We start from the raw sequence: 5,508 nt of genomic DNA, 5'->3' as shown, positions 1-5,508 counted from the left end.
TGCAGATGTTTGATGTTTACCTGATGGTTATTGATTTTACACTGGCCCTGTCTCTCCTTGTTATGCCTTATAGCAATGGAAATGTTTGCTTGGTACCATTATATGCTAGAAGTATGTAACTTGTTTTGATTTTACAGGACTCACAGTTAAGAGACCATCTCAAAGTTGGTAAAGCTTATGGGACTTTAATGTTGGACTAAATGCAATTTAAACTTCGGTATCAGTCTATGGGGACCAAGGGCAGAATGTGATGATTTGAATGTAAATGTATCTCCCTCATAGACTCAGATGTTTTTTTGTTTTGTTTTGTTTTTTATGCATGCTACTGAAATAAATATGGTGTGGTTTATTTATCAATGAAAAAAATTGGCAATGAATAGTATTTTAGGAGTTGAAAATGCAATACAGTACTAAATACACAACCTTCATTTTCAAGATCAGAGTTTCTGTGATTTAATTATATAAAGATGAGGAGTCAAGTTTTGCAACCTAAAAATATTTACTTATTAAAACTACATAAGTTACTTTAGTAAACTATACAAAACAGGTAATGAGACAAACATGTGCATTTATAGAACTGCATGTCAGTCAGGCCAGATCCCGGCAGAGGGAATTCCCAGCACGACCTCATTTGTCTGTGAGGACACAGAGCAGTCCTTCTGCAGACATGCACCTTCATCTTCAGCGTGATCCCCTCATCACTTCTGGATGGTTTCTATGGATGTGCATGTCTAGTTATCTGCTTCTCAGAGCAGACATTTTCTTCCTCACCAGCCATTGGAGGAGGACTAGGGCCATGAAGATGATTGATTTGACCCATTCTTCAGTGAGGGTTACCTGGTGGCCCTCTTCCATCATCGTATCTGGAATCAGATGAGCTTCTGTAACCTCTTCCTTTTTTAACAATTGCTGAAGCAGAGTTTTGAAAAACAAAACCACAAACTCTGCTATTCCCCAGAAGAAATCTGTTATCAATGACAATCTCCATGGGAACTGACTCTGGCTGTCAAACACTTGTCTGTTTGAGATGTAAACCATCTTCCCTCCAGTTCCTTACTTCTGAATGGCCTCTCTTCCAGGCCCTCTTTGGCTTCCCTATGACTCAGGTGTTTTATTACACTTGTAACTTGAGTCTCCAACCTGGCTGGAGGAGATATCACTGGAAGTAGATCCTGATATCCAGCCCAAAGGTGTGTTTGGGAGTGGATCTGATTCCAGATGGGATGGTTTTTCTTTCTCTGCTTGGATTTATTAGTGGGAGCCAGCTTCTTCTGTCATTGATGGAACTTTTCCTGAACCTGTAAGCTTGAAATAAATTCCTTCCATCCCATAAAGCTGTGTTTGGTTGGATGTTTGCCCCAGCATCATGGACCTGTCTACAAGAGTGTACAGTCTATAAAGTTACCAACAGACCCAGTTATTCCCCTACTGGGCATTTATCCTAAAAGCTCCATGCCTTAGTTCAGAGAAATTTGCTCAGCCGTGTTTATAGCTGCTCAATTCATAATAGCTAAGAGCTGGAATCAACCCAGATGTCCATCATTAGATGAATGGATAACCAAGATGTGGTATATCTACACAATGGAATTCTATACAGCAGTAAGGAAAAATGACACAATGAAATTTGAAAAAAAAAAAAAAAAAAGGTTGAACCTGGAACAGATCATTCTCAATGAACTTACCCAATCACAGAAAGATGATTGTTGCATGGTCTCATTCATCTGTGGCTCCTGACCTGCATCTACCCAAGATGCTGACACACCTAAGAAGCACAATAAGGACAATAGGAAAGGTGAAGTGGGAGGAGGGTAAGGATGGGGGTGGGGAACACAAAACTGGACCCAAATGGCAATGGTACCATAAAATTCTACATCCTAAAAGACAACTAAATGGTTGAACCTTCATCAGGCCCTTAGAAAGAACACCTGAATCACAGGAGCTTGGAGAGTGTATGATGAAGACTGACCTTAATCTTCTCTCTCTGTCTCTCTCTCTCCCCACCCCATCTCTTTTCTCTCTATCACTTTTGTATTATGTATTTTTTTCTTCCCTCCTTTCCTTGATGCTGGCCTGTAATTCCAAGTACCAGCATGTGGCTAACATCCACAATGAGCTGTTGATCAGAGAGATCTACAAGATTTCCCAAAAGACAAATTTCTGTCAAAGTACTTGATGACTCACCAACAGTTAGTGGTAAGACCGTACTGCTGAAGACACCACATGCTGTTGGTACGGAACATGGAGTAAACTGGCTGGGATCTGGAAGAAGTCAACCCCCAGACAATTAGCTCATCTAGTGCCAGAAGATGCTATATGAATGACTGGGGGAAAATGACCAACATTTTTCCAAGAAACTAGTGGTCTAAGCTATTCAGCAGCAAACAACCTGACATGATGCTCACGCAAGTGCAGTAGTGGCACACAGCCATGGTGGGTAACCAACTGCTCTTGATTCACCTAACTGATCTGCTCAGTGGAATGGAACCCATAGTTGGAGCTGTGAAACAAATCAGAACCATATCCAAAAAATGAGCTCACTCTCCATTATCAAGCTCCCACCAATTGTGGGCTACAAGAGGGCCTACACCTATTAAATTCTCTCTAAAATAACAATGGTTATCCCATTTACCTGGTGTTAACTTCACTCTCTGCTGGAGAATTTGCTTCTCTTTTTCAGATGGACATAGATCCTGAGGAGAGAATCAGCCCATTGCACCTCAACAGGGCCCCAACTGAAACAAAGAGTAATTGGGGAAATGAGCAAGAGTACTGTTTTCTTGGTGAACCTGGTGCCATCGAAGGGTGAGGGAGATAGACACAGAGAACACACAACTCCTACCAAACCAGATATCCAGAGGCCCAGAGCCTCCCAAGACTTCATCACTGAAGCAGACTAAAACGAACCCAACATGGCTCAGGGAAATTTGCGGAAGAGGGGTCAGGAAGAATGCTAGAGCCACATGTTTGGTCATTCTGCACAGAGACATTGCCTCTTACCCATAAATGATGGATAACCCCACAATGCATGACCCATATTCCCCAATGAGGAGGGTCCCTCCAGAGTAGGGAGGACAGGGAATAGGCTAACAATGGTACCGACATGACTGTATACACACTGTGTACATAACTAATAAAAAAAAAGTGTGTACAGTCTTATTATGGTGGTGAAGGATGGCAGTGAGAATGGTTCCAAATGGTAGCAGCAGGAATGTGAGGCAACTGGTTAAATTGTTCTGGTAATCAGGAAGCAGAGACTGAATAGGAAGAGGGGCTGGGCTACAAACTGCAAGTCCCACCCATAGGGTCCCACTTCCTCCAGCTATGCCCCATCTCCTGAAGGTTCCACAGCCTCTCAAAATAGCTTCGCCAGCTATAGACCACCTGCTCAAACACATAAGCCCATGGGGGACATTTTACATTCAAACCATTAGACCTATTATAAAGGTCTTACCTCTCAACATTCCAGCAAAATAAAACTACTACAGTTAGAGAAGCTTCTTTATTTTTTTCATTGCTGTATTTTTTATTGTAGTTTATTTTATTTTACTATTTTAACAGCCCAGAAAGCCTGTGGTCCTGGGACTAACATAACTTCTTCAAGATCTTTTTATTATTATTATTATTATTTTATAATTAACAACTTCCATGATTATAAACAATATCCCATGGTAATTCCCTCCCTCCCCCCATTTTCCCTTTTAAACTCCACTCTCCATCATATCCCTTCCCCCTCTCAATCAGTCGCTCTTTTATTTTGATGTCATGATCTTTTCCACCTATTATGATGGTCCTGTGTAGGTAGTGTCAGGCACTACAAGGTCATGGATATCCAGGCCATTTTGTGAGCACATTGTAAGGAGTCCTACCCTTCCTTTGGCTCTTACATTCTTTCTGCCACCTCTTCCACAATGGACCCTGAGCTTTGGAAGGTGTGGTAAAGATATTGCAGTTCTGAGCACTCCTCTGTCACTTCTTCTCAGCACCATGATGCCTTCTGAGTCATCTCAAGGTCATCTGAAAAGAGAAAGTACTCTGATGAAAAAGTGAGAGTAGCATTAATATATGGGTGTGAACATTAAGAGAAGTGCTTACTAGGCAGTTGAGTTCTTTTCTCAGATGGTGGTTATGACTGGAGGACTCAAAACTCACCAACATGCTGAGAAGTGACAGTGGAGTGTTCAGCACTAAATGAGATATCTCTATTGTAGAATGGCATGGAGTAAGTACTGCCATTCCAAAAGAGAATGAGGTGAAGGGGTAATGAGGAAAGACAGGACCAATACAAAGCCAGAACTCAGCAGGACAAACACCAAATCTTGCAGCTCCATATCCAGCATCTGTGGCTCAAGATGGCATCACCTGGGCTCCGGTGGTCTTGGGCAGCCCTGCTCCCACCTAGAGCACACATAGCCTGTCTCAGGCTGGCCTATTCCATGCCTACAACTTTCCTCAGCAGTGACCCCATGGTCCTGACATCTTCAACATCCTGGGGTTTCCCCTCGACATGCTGCTTTGGCTGCCCAGCTTCATGCAATGGCGTATCAAGATCTCCTTGTGGGTAATCTGCCCCTGCCACATGTTGCATGGCTTCCATGACTTTCTAGAACCTTGGTGCAAGCCTCAACTCTTGCATTTTACATGCTTGAAAAAAAAAAAGCAGCACCATCAGGATGATGCTGGCAAGTTCTGCTGCTCACAGGGAGAGATGAGGGCCAGTGCTCTTCCAGCTTTCTCCTTTCTTCCCCTTATTCAGTCCATAAGCGCAGTCCGCAGGATGATGCTAACCACATTCCGGACGAGCCTTCCCTCCTCGGGGACTCCAGATCCAGCCAAGTTGACAATGAAGATTAAGAATCAGAGTTGCCTTCCTCAAACTTCTAGGCAAACAAGAACTACAGTTTTATTCTACTGGATGCTTTCGTCTCATTGTTTCGTCTAATTTCCACAGTAGAAAATGTCAATGGAATTTCAAAGGGGAAATGTCAGGGGGGAGGGAGGGAATTACCATGGGATATTTTTTTGTAATCATGGAAAATGTTAATAAAAATTTAAAGCCGGGCGTGGTGGCGCACGCCTTTAATCCTAGCACCCGGGAGGCAGAGGTAGGAGGATCGCCATGAGTTCGAGGCCACCCTGAGACTACATAGTGAATTCCAGGTCAGCCTGGACCAGAGTGAGACCTTACCTCAAAAAAATAAATAAATAAATAAAAATAAAAATTAAAAAATTAAAAAAAAAGAAAGAAAATCTCATGCTGTGTAATGACTTGGAAAAATTTTCATCCAAACTAGTTAAAAGGAGGAAATACATGAAAGAGATTACCCATTATCTATGTAAAATACTGTGTATAGTTGGGTGTGGTGGGGCACGCCTTTAATCCCAGCACTTGGGAGGCAGAGGTAGGAAGATCGCCATGAATTTGAAGCTACTCTTAGACTACATAATGAATTCCTGGTCAGCCTGGGCTAGAGCAAGACCCTACCTAGAAAAAAAAAAAAACTGTGTATA

Source organism: Jaculus jaculus, chromosome 12, assembly GCF_020740685.1.
Source record: "Jaculus jaculus isolate mJacJac1 chromosome 12, mJacJac1.mat.Y.cur, whole genome shotgun sequence".
In the NCBI taxonomy this organism is placed as follows: domain Eukaryota; kingdom Metazoa; phylum Chordata; class Mammalia; order Rodentia; family Dipodidae; genus Jaculus; species Jaculus jaculus.
The sequence above is the reverse complement of the archived record's forward strand: the minus strand, read 5'-3'. Positions refer to the sequence as shown.